The sequence below is a fragment of the Bos javanicus genome, chromosome 15 (assembly GCF_032452875.1).
Source record: "Bos javanicus breed banteng chromosome 15, ARS-OSU_banteng_1.0, whole genome shotgun sequence".
NCBI classification, from domain to species: domain Eukaryota; kingdom Metazoa; phylum Chordata; class Mammalia; order Artiodactyla; family Bovidae; genus Bos; species Bos javanicus.
In genome coordinates, this window is record NC_083882.1 from 12073297 (window position 1) to 12093293 (window position 19997).

The window sequence follows — 19997 nt, forward strand, 5'->3', positions numbered from 1 at the left end:
GTTCCAAAATCACTGTGGACAGTGACTGAAGCCATGTAATTAAAAGATGTTTGCTCCTTGGAAGAAAAGCTATGGCAAGACTAGGCAGCATTTTAAAAAGCAGAGACATTACTTTGCCAACTAAGGTCCATATAATCAAAGCTATGGTTTTACTGGCAGTCATGTATGGATGTGAGAGTTGGAACATAAAGGGTGTTGAGCACGGAAGAATTGATACTTTTGAATTATGGTGTTGGAGAAGACATTTGAGAGTCTTTTGAAATGCAAGGAGATCAGTCAATCCTAAAGGAAATCAACCATGAATATTCATTGGCAGGACTGATGCTGAAGCTGAAACTCCAATACTTTGGCCACCTGATGCGAAGAACTGACTCATTGGAAAAGACCATGATGATGGGAAACATTGAAGGCAGAAGGAGGAGGAGGTGACAGAGGATGAGATGGTTGGATGGCATAATTCACTCAATGCACATGAGTTTGAGCAAACTCCAGGAGATAGTGAAGGACAAGGAAGCCTGGCATGCTGCAGCCCATGGTATCACAAAGTCGAACACAACTTAGCAACTGAATGACAATAAAGAACTTAGAACTTTTCCTATACCTATACATGTCTTATGTAATGCCTTATTCATATACCACAATTTTTGTATTGTAAAAGAAGTTTCTTTAAAAAAATTCTGGGGGATTGTGCTATATTTAGTCACTCAGTTGTGCCGGACCCTTTGTGACCCCATGGACTATAACCTACCAGGCTCCTCTGTCCATGGAATTTTCCAGGCAAGAATAATGTAGTGGGTTGCCATGCTCTCCGCCAGGGGATCTTCCCACGAGGGTAAAATCCAGGTGTCTCTCATTGAAGGTGGATTATTTACTGTCTGAGCCACCAAAGAAGCCCAAGAATAGTTGGGTATCCTATCCCTTCTCCAGGGGATTTCTGGACACAGGAGTCAAACCAGATCTCCTGCACTGCAGGTGGATTCTTTACTAGCAGAGCTACCAGGGAAGCCCTTTCATATTCTGCTGCTGCTGCTGCTGCTAAGTCGCTTCGGTCGTGTCTGACTCTGTGCGACCCCATAGACGGCAGCCCACTAGGCTCCCCCTTCCCTGGGATTCTTCAGGCAAGAACACTGGAGTGGGTTGCCATTTCCCTCTCCAATGCATGAAAGTGAAAAGTGAAAGTGAAGTCGTTCAGTCGTGTCGGACTCTTCGCGACCCCATGGACTGCAGCCTACCAGGCTCCTCCCTCCATGGGATTTTCCAGGCAAGCGTACTGGAGTGGGGTGCCATCAGCTTCTCCGTTTCATATTCTAGTCATTAGTAAAAAGAAAATAGATGCTGTATTTATTTATTTTTATTTTTAAGTGGAGGATAATTCCTTTACAATGTTGTCCTGGCTTCTGCTGTACAACAATGTGAAGCAGCTGTAAGTGTACATATATCTCCTCCCTCCTGAGCTTCCTTCCCACCCCACCTCCCATCTCACCCCTCTAGATCATCACAGAGGCCCTTTTTATATACATACATTTAGTTGGGATTCCTCTGTGTCACTCACCAGCTTTTAATTTATTAACCTTGGGAAAGTTACATTTTCTTAGCTTTAGTTTACTAAATCTGTAATAAGGAGATTTAATTATTTGTGTATTATGTTAATAAGAAATAAAATTGTTTGGATCTTCTAGGCATTAAATGAATATGTTTTCCTTGTATACTTCCTCTACCCCTTTAGAGTTCTTCCTAGCTTATCCTATAATACTATCCTATGATTCTAAAAAAAAGGATATTAAATAAAGTTAATGTTACTTTGATTATTTAATTCAACAATATTTGCAATGGTATAATCATGTTTGAACTGAACTGAATCATCTTATTTGCTTATTTGAGATATTCCAGACAAGCCGTGTGCAAATTATGCCAGGGAAGTAACACTAACATTAAAAAAAAAAGAATTTTGTGATTGAGGGTTTCTAAAATTAGTTTTATTTGAAATAAATGTATATCAGTTCAGTTCAATTCAGTCACTCAGTCGTGTCCAACTCTTGGTGACTCCATGAACTGCAGCATGCCAGGCCTCCCTGTCCATCACCAACTACCTGAGTTGACCCAAACCCATGTCCACTGAGTCAGTGATGCCATCCAACCATCTCATCCTCTGTCATCCCTTTCTCCTCCTGCCCTCAATCTTTCCCAGCATCAGGGTCTTTTCCAATAATTCAGCTCTTCCTATCAGGTGGCCAAAGTACTGGAGTTTCAGCTTCAACATCAGTCCTTCCAGTGAACACCCAGGACTGAGCTCCTTTAGCATGGACTGATTGGATCTCCTTGCAGCCCAAGGGACTCTCAAGAGTCTTCTCCAACACCACAGTTCAAAAGTGTCATTCTTCTGTGTTCAGCTTTCTTTACAGTCCAACTCTCACATCCATAAATGACCACTGGAAAAACCATAGCCTTGACTATATGGACCTTTGTTGGCAAAGTAATATCTCTGCTTTTTAATGTGCTATCTAGGTTGGTCATAACTTTCCTTCCAAGGAGTAAGTGTCTTTTAATTTCATGGCTGCAATCACCATCTGCAGTGATTTTGGAGCTCAGAAAAATAAAGTCAGCCACTGTTTCCCCATCTATTTCCCATGAAGTGATGGGACCAGATGCCATGATCTTCTTTTTCTGAATGTTGGGCTTTAAGCCAACTTTTTCACTCTCCTCTTTCACATTCATCAAGAGGCTTTTCAGTTCTTCTTCACTTTCTGACATAAGGGTGATGTCGTCTGCATATCTGAGGTTACTGATATTTCTCCCAGCAATGTTAATTCCAGCTTATGCTTCTTCCAGTCCAGTGTTTCTCTGATGTACTCTACATATAAGATAAATAAACAGGGTGACGATATACAGCCTTGACGTACTCCTTTTCCTATTTGGAACCAGTCTGTTGTTCCATGTCCAGTTCTAACTGCTGCTTCCTGACCTGCATACACGTTTCTCAAGAGGCATGTCAGGTGGTCTGGTATTCCCATCTCTTTCAGAATTTTCCACAATTTTCTGTGTCAAAGTCTTTGGCATAGTCAATAAAGCAGAAATAGATGTTTTTCTGGAACCCTTTTGCTTTTTCCATGATCCAGCAGATGTTAGCAATTTGATCTCTGGTTCCTCTGCCTTTTCTAAAACCAGCTTGAACATCTGGAAGTTCACGGTTCATGTATTACTGAAGCCTGGCTTGGAGAATTTTGAGAACACTTTTCTAGCATTTGAGATGAGTGCAATTGTACGGTAGTTTGAGCATTTTTTGGCATTGCCTTTCTTTGGGATTGGAATGAAAACTGACCTTTTCCAGTCCTGTGGCCACTGCTGAGTTTTCCAAATTTGCTGGCATATTGAGTGCAGCACTTTCACAGCATCATCTTTCAGGATTTGAAATAGCTCAACTGGAATTCCATCATCTCCATTAGCCTTGTTCATAGTGATGCTTTCTAAGGCCCACTTGAGTTCACATTCCAGGATGTCTGGCTTTAGGTGAATGATCACACCATTGTGATTATTTGGGTCGTGTAGATCTTTTTTGTACAGTTCTTCTATGTATTCTTGCCACCTCTTTTTAATATCTTCTGCTTCTATTAAGATATTACAAGCAATACACTTTTATCTAACAAATAAATTTCTTTATTAAATAAATATTTGTCTGTTATACTTCCTCAGAGTGTCATAAGTTTTTTTTATTCTAAGAACTTTTATTCTAAGAACCAATTACAGAACTTCATGTTATCTACTAAAAATGTTTTCATTTTCAGTGAAAATTTTATGTTTACTCTCAAGCATGGTTTAAAAATAAATCAACCTTAGAGCTTATTTCATTTGTCCTTTCTGATGTAGTAAAAATACACAATTTCAGCTCTTATATACCTCCATATTCTGTGACCTATGACTTGAAGCTTTGGGGATAGAAGGCTCCTACTCAGTGGATGAGGGAACATTGAACTTTATTCAAAGGACAGAGTTAAGAAAATAGAACAAATTGAGATAAGGGGCAAGGTTAATCTCAGTCTAACTTCCTTCAGTATATGTTTTATTTTTAAAAGAAATGTTTAAAGACTTGATCTGCAATGCCCTCAACAATATACCATTGGTTAAGAAAACTTTTCACTTTTTGCAAGTGAATGAGTGTTTATTCACTGCCTAAAGCTAATCTCCATTTCACACCCCAAGGATTTGATGACAAATTTAAATTACTACCATTATTTTCATTTTTCCAATAACATAGAAATCATATGAGATTTGTATGGTCATAAATAGGATTATGATGAAGCACTATTGCGATATTAAGAGGTGCCTCAAGTGTATATCCGTAGGGAAGTGAACAGATAATCATAACCAAGCAAACACTGGGTCTTCCATGATAGCTCAAGTGGTAAAGAATCTGCCTGAAATGCAAGAGACTAAGGAGACTCGGGTTCATTTCCTGAGTTGGGAAAATCCCCTGGAGGAGGAAATGGCAACCCACTCTAGTGTTCTTGACTGGAAAATTCCATGGACAGAAGAGCCTGATGGGCTACAGTCCATGGGGTCTCAGAGTTGGACAGGACTGAGCACACACACACAGAGAAACAAACATTTACCAAAAAAAAAAAAAAAATGAGAAAGAGAAAGTTTCGCACAATTACAGAATGAGTTTCTAGTGTTTCTGTTAGAATCTAGAATTTGTTCCTCTTACTGAATAATTGTTCTTACATTTTCCCAATAATAGCGAAATTATGCCTGTCTTAATAGTTAGAGTTTGACTAGGGAGGAACAAAATGAGTTTTTCAGATTCCCTGCAATTCTCGGAGAATGTCAAGATTTTGGCCAACAACAAAGAGACAATATTATTAAAGAGAATTCTAAGCTCAAAATATAGTTTTGCCACATTTTAGTTGTCTTGGGAAGCTATTTTTAAATTTTTATTTCAAGAATCTTTATTACTTAAATTAAGATAATAGTAAAACTACATTCTTTAAAAATTGAATGAGTTGATATATGTAAATTGGCTATTGCCAAGTCTGATGCAAGTGTTTGTTAACTAGAATAAAACAAAAGCATGGAATAGTTGAGAGAAACCCACTTTGCTGTGGTGTGGCTGGACCCAGCCAGAAAGTCGCATGATTGCTAAAGTATTCATCTCAGTCTTTCTCCTTCCCTTCTCTCCTTGCCTCTCCTCTTCCCCCTACTTTCCCCATGCCCTAACTTATTTAGTCATATACATATGTTATAAAGTGTGATATGAAGGGCTTATCATTGCTATTAAGGGTGAACATACTAGAGTTATATAATTCACCTTAGTAAGATTTTTATTGTCAATATTTTCCAACTCCTGGAGATATATCTGTACAAATACATAGCTGTGTTAGCACTACCTGCTGGTTTGAGGTTCTCATAGGCTGGTGTTTTTATTTCCATTTCTCCTGTTGGTGGTGGTGTTTAGTTGACAGTCGTGTCTGACTCTTTGCAGCCACATGGACTGTAGCCCACCATTCTCCTCTGTCCATGGGATTTTCCAGGCAAGAATGCCAGAGTGGATTGCCATTTCCTACTTCAGCAGATCTCTCCAACACAGGGATCAAACCCATGTCTCTTGCATCTCCTGCATTAGCAGGCAGATTCTTTACCACTGTGCCACCAGGGAAGCCAATTATCTCTTTATAGATTCACTAATGATTAGATATCTACTTGGGCACCATATGTAGTATGAGGTCACTAAATTTAAAAGTATATCAAAGTATCCCACTTCTGGGCATACACACTGAGGAAACCAGAAGGGAAAGAGACACGTGTACCCCAATGTTCATCGCAGCACTGTTTATAATAGCCAGGACATGGAAGCAACCTAGATGTCCATCAGCAGATGAATGGATAAGAAAGAGGTGGTACATATACACAATGGAGTATTACTCAGCCATTAAAAAGAAAACATTTAAATCAGTTCTAATGAGGTGGATGAAACTGGAGCCTATTATACAGAGTGAAGTAAGCCAGAAGGAAAAACACCAATACAGTATACTAATGCATATATATGGAATTTAGAAAGATGGTAACAATAACCCTGTGTACGAGACAGCAAAAGAGACACTGATGTATAGAACAGTCTTATGGACTCTGTGGGAGAGGGAGAGGGTGGGAAGATTTGGGAGAATGGCACTGAAACATGTAAAATATCATGTATGAAACGAGATGCCAGTCCAGGTTTGATGCACGATACTGGATGCTTGGGGCTGGTACACAGGGACGACCCAGAGGGATGGTATGGGGAGGGAGGAGGGAGGAGGGTTCAGGATGGGGAATACATGTATACCTGTGATGGATTCATTTTGATATTTGGCAAAACTAATACAATTATGTAAAGTTTAAAAATAAAATAAAATTTAAAAAAATTTAAAAACAGACTAAAAAAAAAAAAAAGAAGTATATCACTGTAAGCAAAAGGGTTTATGTGCAAACATGTTAGGGTTTTAAAACATTTTTAAAGGTATATAAAGTGTTTGCAATCACTGTCCTCATCTCCTAAGCAGATAAAAAGGTGAAGTTTCCAAAGGCAGAACTGGTTCTAAATTTGTAACAAACAAGTTAAAATAAATAAATAAATAATGGAAACCTAAGAGGTTATTTGAATCTATTCATGAGTTAAACTCACTTATAAGCAGAAAACATTATTTAAATTACAAATGTCCCAAACTGGTTAGAAAATATTTAGAAATAACCACATTTTTCCAGCACCTGCAAGCTAATATTAATTGTTAATAAAGACTTTAGTCAGAGCTTTCCATCTTGTGAATAAATGAATAGATGAAGTTATCCTGATCCAAGTAGATCTATCTTACCCAGGCAAGATCAATAAATAAGTATATGGTATAGCAAAGAATAGTTATCAGCTATTGACTCAGAGCAAAACTGAGCCCTCTAACTCTGTACATTGTTAGTACAAAAGAGTCATGTAGCTTTTATTTGTGTAGCTATGCCCTAAGGGCCTTGTGATTTTTATACTCAAAGATTTTAATGATAAAGGTATTTTTGAAAGAAAACAAACAATAATATTGTTCTCCTGCTAATTTGTTTATTAGCTTTAAAATTTGGTTTATCTCCGGGTTGGTATTTAGTCCAGTGTTAGTAGTTTTATTGAATAAAAATCAAATATTTTGTAAGCTAATTCTTCACTATAATACTGCTTGGGGGGTCTATCCTGTTAAGACCCTAAATGATAAGATGACATTATGAATATGAACATTATATATAAATGTGAATATATTGTACTTCCCAGGTGGCTAAATGGTAAAAAATTTGCCTGCCAATGCAGGAGATGTAGGTTCGATCCTTGGGTCAGGAAGATCACATGGAGAAGGAAAAGGCAACCCACTCCAGTATTCTTTCCTGGGAAATCCCATAGACAGAGGAGCCTGGTGGGCTACAATTCATGGGGTCACAAAAGAGTTGGACATGACATAGTGACCAAACAACAACATCAACATAAACATGTTAACATTAGGTTTAAAACTAAACAATATTGAATATTGAACTAGATTGGAGTGTGTTAAATTCTAAGAGCCAGACTGTAGCCAATAGCTATATATTATTGTAACTTCCTTTACTTTTCTGTGTCATCTCTGTTTGTAAATTCTCCAGGCGGTTGATTCTATGGCCTCTGTTTGAAAGGCACTTCCTTTCTTGGTTGCAGTTTAGAGATTTATTGAGCAAATAATTTTTGCTTTCTGCCACAGAGCTTCTAAAACTGAATCTTTGCCATTTTCTCACTTTAGGGGGAACACAATTTTCTATGGTTATACATTTTAAATGCTAAGGAAGCAATAAACAAAACCCCTTATTTTTAACCTTTTTTTTTTTTTTCCACTCTTCCTTATGCAGTTCATTAATGAGAAACTTAGACTCATTCCCATGTCCTCTGTGGTAATATTCATTGCAAACATCATTACGGATGTGAGGTCTCTCCCTTAATTAAGAACTAAAAGGCTTCATTTCCTAAAACAAAAGCATGTGGCAGGTTTTATTGATCTGGTTTATGTCGCCAGCTGAACACATTAGCAGAGATTATTGATTACTCTAGTGGTAATGAGCTTGATTCCTTGTCAGGTGATAGTCCACATTCCTTGAGAGCATTTTCTTGAAATGGGCTAACGTGCAAGTGCATGTTCACTGTGATGTATGATTCAGTAGAGTTTTAAAGCTTTATTGCCAATGAATCATTCTTTAAAAATATAACAGCAGTCATTAAAAAGGTTATTTTCATGTCATTATCTTTTTATAATCTCTTCTGAATGCTAATGATTCACTTATGAATAGATGGTAAGCCAAAACAAAGGTAGCATTAAAGGGATGCAATCACACATGGCTTGTACTGCTTTTAATAAGTTTTCAGGTAACCATCTTCATTATCATTTGATGACCAGGATGTGCAACTTAACTAGTTCAACTTCATCATGATAAACAGTCATGATCTCTACCCAGTGTTTGAATAAGAACTGATGAAAATAGCTTCAAGGATTGATGACCAACAAAAAACGATAACTGGAAGAGTTTGAGCAGGAAAGGTGTTAGCTCTTCTCTAAATTTTTGGTAGAATTCAGCTGTGAAGCCATCTGGACCTGGGCTTTTGTTTGCTGGAAGATTTTTGATTACAGTTTCAATTTCCATGCTTGTGATGGGTCTGTTAAGATTTTCTATTTCTTCCTGGTCAAGTTTTGGAAAGTTGTACTTTTCTAAGAATTTGTCCATTTCTTCCACATTGTCCATTTTATTGGCATATAATTGTTGATAGTAGTCTCTTATGATCCTTTGTATTTCGGTGTTGTCTGTTGTGATCTCTCCATTTTCATTTCTAATTTTATTGATTTGATTTTTCTCCCTTTGTTTCTTGATGAGTCTGGCTAATGGTTTGTCAATTTTATTTATCCTTTCAAAGAACCAGCTTTTGGTTTTGTTGATTTTTGCTATGGTCTCTTTTGTTTCTTTTGCATTTATTTCTGCCCTAATTTTTAAGATTTCTTTCCTTCTACTAATTCTGGGGTTTTTCATTTCTTCCTTTTCTAGTTGCTTTAGGTGTAGAGTTAGGTTATTTATTTGACTTTTTTCTTGTTTCTTGAGGTGTGCCTGTATTGTTATGAACTTTCCCCTTAGGACTGCTTTTACCGTGTCCCACAGGTTTTGGGTTGTTGTGTTTTCATTTTCATTCGTTTCTATGCAAATTTTGATTTCCTTTTTGATTTCTTCTGTGATTTGTTGGTTATTCAGCAGCGTGTTGTTCAACCTCCATATGTTGGAATTTTTAATCATTTTTCTCCTGTAACTGACATCTAATCTTACTGCATTGTGGTCAGAAAAGATGCTTGGAATGATTTCTGTTTTTTTGAATTTACCAAGGCTAGATTTATGGCCCAGGATGTGATCTATCCTGGAGAAGGTTCCATGTGCGCTTGAGAAAAAGCTGAAATTCATTGTTTTGGGATGAAATGTCCTATAGATATCAATTAGGTCTAACTGGTCTATTGTATCATTTAAAGTTTGTGTTTCCTTGTTGATTTTCTGTTTAGTTGATCTATCCATAGGTGTGAGTGGGATATTAAAGTCTCCCACTATTATTGTGTTATTGTTAATTTCTCCTTTCATACTTGTTAGCATTTGTCTTACATACTACGGTGCTCCCGTGTTGGGTGCATATATATTTATAATTGTTATATCTTCTTCTTGGATTGATCCTTTGATCATTATGTAGTGACCTTATTTGTCTCTTTTCACAGCCTTTGTTTTAAAGTCTATTTTATCTGATATGAGTATTGCTACTCCTGCTTTCTTTTGGTCCCTATTTGCATGGAAAATCTTTTTCCAGCCCTTCACTTTCAGTCTGTATGTGTCCCCTGTTTTGAGGTGGGTCTCTTGTAGACAACATATGTAGGGGTCTTGTTTTTGTATCCATTCAGCCAGTCTTTGTCTTTTGGTTGGGGCATTCAACCCATTTATGTTTAAGGTAATTACTGATAAGTATGATCTCGTTGCCATTTACTTTATTGTTTTGGGTTCGAACTTATACACCATTTTTGTGTTTCCTGTCTAGAGAATATCCTTTAGTATTTGTTGGAGACCTGGTTTGGGTTGCAGAGGAAGGTAAACTTCCAAACTCATTCTATGAGGCCACCATCACCCTAATAACAAAACCTGACAAAGATCCCACAAAAAAAGAAAACTACAGGCCAATATCACTGATGAACATAGATGCAAAAATCCTTAACAAAATTCTAGCAATCAGAATCCAACAACACATTAAAAAGATCATACACCATGACCAAGTGGGCTTTATCCCAGGGATGCAAGGATTCTTCAATATCCACAAATCAATCAATGTAATACACCACATTAACAAATTGAAAAACAAAAACCATATGATTATCTCAATAGATGCAGAGAAAGCCTTTGACAAAATTCAACATCCATTTATGATAAGAACTCTCCAGAAAGCAGGAATAGAAGGAACATACCTCAACATAATAAAAGCTATATATGACAAACCCACAGCAAACATTATCCTCAATGGTGAAAAATTGAAAGCATTTCCTCTAAAGTCAGGAACAAGACAAGGGTGCCCACTTTCACCATTATTATTCAACATAGTTTTGGAAGTTTTGGCCACAGCAATCAGAGCAGAAAAAGAAATAAAAGGAATCCAAATTGGAAAAGAAGAAGTAAAACTCTCACTATTTGTAGATGACATAATCCTCTACATAGAAAACCCTAGAGACTCCACCAGAAAATTACTAGAACTAATCAGTGACTATAGTAAAGTTGCAGGATATAAAATCAACACACAGAAATCCCTTGCATTCCTATACACTAATAATGAGAAAACAGAAAGAGAAATTAAGGAAACAATTCCATTCACCATTGCAACGGAAAGAATGAAATACTTAGGAATATATCTACCTAAAGAAACTAAAGACCTATATATAGAAAACTATAAAACACTGGTGAAAGAAATCAAAGAGGACACTAATAGATGGAGAAATATACCATGTTCATGGATTGGAAGACTCAATATAGTGCAAATGAGTATACTACCCAAAGCAATTTATAGATTCAATGCAGTCCCTATCAAGCTACCAACAGTATTCTTCACAGAGCTAGAACACATAATTTCACAATTTGTATGGAAATACCAAAAACCTCCAATAGCCAAAGTGATCCTGAGAAAGAAGAATGGAACTGGAGGAATCAACCTACCTGACTTCAGGCTCTACTACAAAGCCACAGTTATCAAGACAGTATGGTACTGGCACAAAGACAGAAATATAGATCAATGGAACAAAATAGAAAGCCCAGAGATAAATCCATGCACATATGGACACCTTATCTTTGACAAAGGAGGCAAGAATATACAATGGATTAAAGACAATCTCTTTAACAAGTGGTGCTGGGAAAACTGGTCAACCACTTGTAAAAGAATGAAACTAGAACACTTTCTAACACCATATACAAAAATAAACTCAAAATGGATTAAAGATCTAAACATAAGACCAGAAACTATAAAACTCCTAGAGGAGAACATAGGCAAAACACTCTCTGACATACATCACAGCAGGATCCTCTATGACCCACCTCTCAGAATATTGGAAATAAAAGCAAAAATAAACAAATGGGACCTAATTAAACTTAAAAGCTTCTGCACATCAAAGGAAACTATCAGCAAGGTGAAAAGACAGCCTTCAGAATGGGAGAAAATAATAGCAAATGAAGCAACTGACAAACAACTAATCTCAAAAATATACAAGCAACTCCTACAGCTCAACTCCAGAAAAATAAATGACCCAATCAAAAAATGGGCCAAAGAACTAAATAGACATTTCTCCAAAGAAGACATACAGATGGCTAACAAACACATGAAAAGATGCTCAACATCACTCATTATCAGAGAAATGCAAATCAAGACCACTATGAGGTACCATTTCACACCAGTCAGAATGGCTGTGATCCAAAAGTCTACAAGCAATAAATGCTGGAGAGGGTGTGGAGAAAAGGGAACCCTCTTACACTGTTGGTGGGAATGCAAACTAGTACAGCCACTATGGAGAACAGTGTGGAGATTCCTTAAAAAACTGGAAATAGAACTGCCTTATGATCCAGCAATCCCACTGCTGGGCATACACACTGAGGAAACCAGAAGGGAAAGAGACACGTGTACCCCAATGTTCATCGCAGCACTGTTTATAATAGCCAGGACATGGAAGCAACCTAGATGTCCATCAGCAGATGAATGGATAAGAAAGAGGTGGTACATATACACAATGGAGTATTACTCAGCCATTAAAAAGAAAACATTTGAATCAGTTCTAATGAAGTGGATGAAACTGGAGCCTATTATACAGAGTGAAGTAAGCCAGAAGGAAAAACACCAATACAGTATACTAATGCATATATATGGAATTTAGAAAGATGATAACAATAGCCCTGTGTACGAGACAGCAAAAGAGACACTGATGTATAGAACACTCTTATGGACTCTGTGGGAGAGGGAGAGGGTGGGAAGATTTGGGAGAATGGCATTGAAACATGTAAAATATCATGTATGAAACGAGATGCCAGTCCAGGTTCAATGCACGATACTGGATGCTTGGGGCTGATACACTGGGACGACCCAGAGGGATGGTATGGGGATCGAGGAGGGAGGAGGGTTCAGGATGGGGAGCACATGTATACCTGTGATGGATTCATTTTGATATTTGGCAAAACTAATAGAATTATGTAAAGTTTAAAAATAAAATAAAATTTAAAAAAAGATAACTGGATAGTAAATATGAGTGATGCGTTCTAAGAAAAATGATGTAACTTCTTCATTAAGCACAAAAGGTTCAGACAAAACTTTCAAAGATCTATCGTACTTCATGATTTCTCTTGAGAAACCTATATGAAGATCAGGAAGCAACAGTTAGAACTGGACATGGAACAATAGACTGGTTCCAAATAGGAAAAGGAGTACATCAAGGATGCATATTGTCACCCTGCTTATTTAACTTATATGCAGAATACATCATGAGAAATGCTGGGCTGGAAGAAGCACAAGCTGGAATCAAGATTGCCGGGAGAAATATCAATAACATCAGATATGCAGATGACACCACCCTTATGGCAGAAAGTGAACAGGAACTCAAAAGCCTCTTGAGGAAAGTAAAAGTGGAGAGTTAAAAAGTTGGCTTAAAGCTCAACATTCAGAAAATGAAGATCATGGCATCCGGTCCCATCACTTCATGGGAAATAAATGGGGAAACAGTGGACACAGTGTCAGACTTTATTTTTTGGGCTCCAAAATCACTGCAGATGGTGACTGCAGCCATGAAATTAAAAGATGCTTACGCCTTGGAAGGAAAGTTATGACCAACCTATATAGCATATTCAAAAGCAGAGACATTACTTTGCCACAAAGGTCCATCTAGTCAAGGCTATGGTTTTTCCAGTGGTCATGTACGGATGTGAGAGTTGGACTGTGAAGAAAGCTGAGTACTGAAGAATCGATGCTTTTGAACTGTGGTGTTGGAGAAGACTCTTGAGAGTCCCTTGGACTGCAAGGAGATCCAACCAGTCCATTCTGAAGGAGATCAGCCCTGAGATTTCTTTGGAAGGAATGATGGTAAAGCTGAAACTCCAGTACTTTGGCCACCTCATGAGAAATGTTGACTCATTGGAAAAAATTCTGATGCTGGGAGGAATGGAGGGCAGGAGGATAAAGGGATGACAGAGGATGAGATGTCTGGATGGCATCACTGACTCAATGGACGTGAGTCTGCGTGAACTCCGGGAGTTGGTGATGGACAGGGAGGCCTGGCGTGCTGTGATTCATGGGGTCGCAAAGAGTCAGACACGACTAAGTGACTGAACTGAACTGAAAAGGCCTATTAATGAATTCAGTGACCAATGCAAAGATATAGAGGAAAACAAAAGAATGGTAAGGAGTAGAGATCTCAAGAAAACTATAGATAACAAGATAACATTTCATGCAAAGATGGGAACAAAAAAGAACAGAAATGCTATGGATCTAACAGAAGCAGAAGATATTAAGAAGAAGTGGTAAGAATATACAGAAGAACTATACAGAAAACATCTTATGACCCAGATAATCAAGACTATGTGGTCAGTCACCTAAAGCCAGACTTTCTGGACTATGAAGTCACATGGGCCTTAGGAAACATCACTACTAACTCAACTAGTGGAGGTGATGCAATCCCAGTTGAGCTATTTCAAATTCTAAAAGATGATGCTGTGAAAGTGCTGCACTCAATATGCCAGCATATTTGGAAAACTCAGCAGTGGCCATAGGACTGGGAAAAGTCAGTTTTCATTCCAATCCCAAAGAGAATCAAGCCAAAGAATGCTTGAACTACAACACAATTGCACTCATCTCATGTGCTAGCAAAGTAATGCTCAAAATTCTCCAAGCAAGGCTTCAACAGTACATGAACCATGAAATTCCAGATCTTCAAGTTGGATTTAGAAAAGACAGAGGAACTAGAGATAAATTTGCCAACATCTTTTGGATCATCGAAAAGGCAACAGAGTTCCAGAAACATTTCTGCTTTATTGACTACACCAAAGCCTTTGACTCTGTGGATCACAACAAACTGTAGAAAATTATTCAAGAGATGGGAATACTAGACCACCTTACTTGCCTGCTGAGAAATCTATATGCAGGTCAAGAAGCAACAGTTAGAACCGGACATGGAAATTGTTTCAAATTGGGAAAGGATATGTGAAGGCTGTATATTGTCATCCTGCTTATTTAACTTATATGCAGAGTACATTGTGTGAAATGCTTGGCTGGATGAAGCATAAACTGTAATCAGGATTGCAGGGAGAAATATCAATAAACTCAGATACGCAGATGATATCACCCTTAGGGCAGAATGTGAAGAACTAAAGAGCCTCTTGACGAAAGTGAAAGAGGAGATGAAAAAGCTGGCTTAAAACTCAACATTCAAGAAATGAAGGGCATGTCATCCAGTCCCATAATGTTATGGCAAATAAATAGATGGAGAAACAATGGAAACAGTCAGAGACTTTATTTTTGGGGGCTCCAAAATCACTGCAGATAGTTACTGCAGCCATGAAATTAAAAGACACTTGCTCCTTGGAAGAAAAGTTATGACCAACCTACACAGCTTATTAAGAAGCAGAGACATTACTTTGAGGACAAAGGTCTGTCTAGTCAAAGCTATAGTTTTTCCAGTAATTATGTATGGATGCAAGAGTTGGACCATAAAGAAAGCTGAGTGCCGAAGAGTTGATGATTTTGAACTGTGGGGTTAGAGAGGACTCTTGAGAGTCCCTTTGACTGTAAGGAGATCCAACCAGTCCATCCTAAAGGAAATCAGTCCTGAATATTCACTGGAAGGACTGATGCTGAAGCTGAAACTCCAATATTTGGCCACCTGATGTGAATAATTGACTCATTTGAAAAGACCCTGATGCTGGGGAAGATTGAAGGTGAGAGGAGAAGGGGACAACAGAGGATGAGACACTATGATGGTATCACCGACTCAACAGACATGAGTTTGAGTAAACTCCGGGAGCTGGTGATGGACAGGGAGGCCTGGCCTGCTGCAGTCCATGGGGTTGCAAAGAGTTGGGCATGACTGTGCTATTGAATTGAAAAGATCTACTTATTAATGCATTAGAGTGGAACATTGCCAAATGGGAGGAATAATAGCAATGAGAGGTTTATTATTCTTCTGACAGGACAACATAAAGGTGATAGTTGGACTTTGATTTACATATATATATATCAGCTAAGTCACTTCAGTCATGTCCGACTCTGTGTGACCCCATAGACGGCAGCCCACCAGGCTCCCCCATCCCTGGGATTCTCCAGGCAAGAACACTGGGGTGGGTTGCCATTTCCTTCTCCAATGCATGAAAGTGAAAAGTGAAAGTGAAGTCGCCCAGTCATGTCCGACCCTCAGCGACCCCATGGACTGCAGCCTACCAGGCTCCTCTGTCCATGGGATTTTCCAGGCAAGAGTACTGGAGTGGGTTGCCATTGCCTTCTCTGATATATAAACACACACACACTCAATCAAAAGAACCTGGCTTATCTTAAAAAAAGAATCAGAAAAGTCTTAGGGAAATCATTAGAATACTTGAGGTTTGTGTCTGCTAGCTTCACTACAGATAAATTTGAAACAACCTAAGTGATAAAATTCAGACCTGTTAAATGGAAGGAAGAGATCCTCATGAAAATACTGTGCAGTGGTTTATAAGAAATTAGAGTCAATGAGAATCCTAGAGATGTTATTTGGAGCCTTAAATTCTCATGTTGATTTTGGATTAAAGGAAAAGTATTTAATTTCAAACCTTTAATCCTTTTATAGTCTACTGAGAAATTTTTCTTCTTGACTTTGTTGCAAAGTCATCTGGGCCCACTACCAGAAAACCAGAAAAAGACATTATCTACCTTTCCCCACTGACTGTTTCTGCAACACCTGATTGAAGGGACAAAATTTTTCTGACCTTTGAATCAATCTAATCCCCAATCTCATGAGTCCCTGAAAATTTTATCCACAATACATTGATGGCTTATGTGGCTTCCATCTCTGGTATATCTTATATTATGTGTACCCTCATAGAATGATATGTAAAGTTAATGGAGATGCAAACACAATGGACTAAAATAATATGTTATTTGTAATTTAGAATCAAGTTCACCTTTGAAGCTGGAGAAAATTGAATTTTGTTCATTTGAAATCAGCAGCAGGTTTCCAAAGCCAGGTTTATCAACATAGCTACAGAATTTCATTATCAAATTCTTATCCAGATAAAACATAGTTCTTTTGAAACTTTGTTTACCTGTTTCATTTATACGATATTTTATATTGATTAGATTGTTATGTTAAAAGACAAATATTCACCCTCAATTTTGTTTTTTCCTGAATAACTTAATAATTGTTAGGTAGTAATAGTGAAAATAGTCTTCCCTAGTAGTTCAGCTGATGTAGAATCTGCCTGCAGTGCAAAGGACCCAGGTTGGATTCCTGGATTGGAAAGATCCCCTGGAGAAGAGATAGGTTACCCTCTCCAGTATTCTTGGGATTCCCTGGTGGCTCAGATGGTAAAGAATCTGCCTGTAGTGCAAAAGATCTGGGTTCAATCCCTGGGTTGGGAACATTTCTTGGAGGAGGGCATGGCAGCCCACTCCAGTATTTCTGCCTGGAGAATTCCCATGGACACAGGAGCCTGGAAGGCTATAATCCATGGGGTCAGAAAGAGTCGGACATGACTAGTGATTAAGCACAGTACAGCACATGAGTGAGAATATCTTGCATAGTATCATAAGTTGTCTACTACTACTACTACTAAGTCGTTTCCAGTTGTGTCTGACTCTGTGCGACCCCATAAACGGCAGCCCACCAGGCTCCCCTGTCCCTGGGATTCTCCAGGCAAGAACACTGGAGTGGGTTGCCATTTCCTTCTCCAATGCATGAAAGTGAAAAGTGAAAGTGAAGTCGCTCAGTCATGTCCAACTCTTAGCGACCCCATGGACTGCAGCCTACCAGGCTCCTCCGTCCATGGGATTTTCCAGGCACACCTTATACCAAAAGTTCTATACTCTTCAACATTGGTAAATATAACATGTATATTATATAAATTTTTTATTTTCTAATAGCATGATTTTTAGTAGAGATGATCCAATTCTTGAAAATAAAGTATGAAAACTTTATAAATAATTTCAATGAACATCTACAGATTAAAGTATAAATCCTCCTCACAAAATCTTAGTGTCTCCTTGCCCTACTGTCCTTCAAAGTATTTATGCCTGTGCTAGCGCACGTGTGCATGCACAAACACATACACACAGACACACACACATACACACAACAAAACAGTAGCTGGGGAGTAACATGTTTTTCTTCCCAAGACATTTTCTTCTCTCCTGTTTGCTGTTCCTGGAACATCCTCTATTTCATCTTTACTTGGCAAAATTGCTCCCATGGCTAACTGTCCCAAACTGAAATTTCTCTGACTTATGGAATAATAATGATAAAGCTTTCATTACTCTGTTAAGCTAACAATTGTTTTTTGACCTTATCACATTAATCTCACATTTGAATTTACATAGAGCATCCATCACCTTCTCAGACCTGAATATTCTGCCAATGTAAAAATATATAAAGGGGAATATTAGGCTATTTGAGAGACACAGGATAATACAGATTAGCCACACAAATGCTTGTGTTGAATTTTTAGACCTAGAGAATAACTGAAAACATTTTTAAAAATGCATTTTTTTCTTATATCACTTTAGAAGGAATGATATGATAAGAGCAGAGATGACATTTTTGTTTAAAAATATGTGTTGATTTATTTCATATAAGCTTTGATTATAATTTCCCTTGGGTATTTTCAGTTTGATATTCTTATGTTTTGAAGAAATTCTCAGTTGATTCAAAAGACTCTGAAAAATGTGATTTGATTCTCAGTATATGTCATATATTAGCTCATATATTGTTATAGTCATATAACATAATTAGTGATCAAAATACATGACAGCAACATGCAGTTGCATGAAATATTATCACAGTATAAGATATTTACACATATTGTTATATCTTTCAAACAGTCATTTAAAGAATACTTATGGATAACATATATAAGAAAAAAATATAATTAGGAAAATAGGATTCAAGATTATAATTGCACTGGTGAAACTATGGAGAATGGAGACATTGAGGCCAAAACCTCAATATTTGTGAACTGGTACCAAATTGAATTTTGGAGACAGAGTTTTGGGTGAAGTAGAAAAGCTGTATTGCTTTGCCAGGCAAAGGGGGACGCAGCAGGCTCCAGCCCTCAAAAACTGTGTTCCCACCTGGGAGGGTTTGGTAAGAAGTTTTACAGCAACAATTCAGTAATAGGGTTGCTGAAAAGATTAAAGTATGTGCAGAAACTCCACTCCTTTAATCTTAAATTTAGGCAATCTCTTGATGAACTTCTGTGTTCCCTTTAATCTGGCCTCAGGTCAGTTCAGTCCAGTTGCTCAGTCATATCCGACTCTGCAACCTAATGGTGTACTCTGCAGTACACCAGGCCTCCCTGTCCATTACCAACTCCCTAAGTCCCCCTAAACTGATGTTCATTGAGTTGGTGATGTTGTCCAAACATCTCATCCTGTCATCCCCTTCTACTCCCAACTTAACTCTTTACTAGCATCAGAGTTTTTTTCCAATGAGTCAGTTCTTTGATTCAGGTGGCCAAACTATTGGAGTTTCAGCTTCAACATCAGTCCTTCCAATGAACACCCAGGACTGATCTCCTTTAGGATGAATTGGTTGGATCTCCTTGCAATTCAAGGGATTCTCAAGAGTGTTCTCCAGCACCACAGTTCAAAAACATCAATTCTTTGGCACTCAGCTTTCTTTATATTCCAAATCTCACATCCATACATGACTACTGGAAAAACCATAGCTTTGACTACAGGGACCTATGTTGGCAAAGCAATGTCTCTGCTTTTTAATATGCTGTATAGGTTGGTCATGGAGAAGGCAATGGCACCCCACTCCAGTACTCTTGCCTGGAAAATCCCATGGACGGAGGAGTCTGGTGGGCTGCAGTCCAAGGGGTCGCTAAGAGTCGAACATGACTGAGCGACTTCACTTTCACTTTTCACTTTCATGCATTGGAGAAGGAAATGGCAGCCCACTCCAGTGTTCTTGCATGGAGAATCCCAGGGACAGGGGAGCCTGGTGGGCTGCCGTCTATGGGGTCGCACAGAGTCGGACATGACTGAAGCGACTTAGCTGCAGCATAGGTTGGTCATGCCTTTCCTTCCAAGAAGTAAGCGTCTTTTAATTTTATGGCTGTGGTCACCACCTGAAGTGATTTTGGAGCTCAAAAAATAAAGTTTGTCACTGTTTCCACTGTTTCCCCATCTATTTGCCATGAAGTGATGAGACCAGATGCCATGATCTTAGTTTTCTGAATGTTGAGTTTTA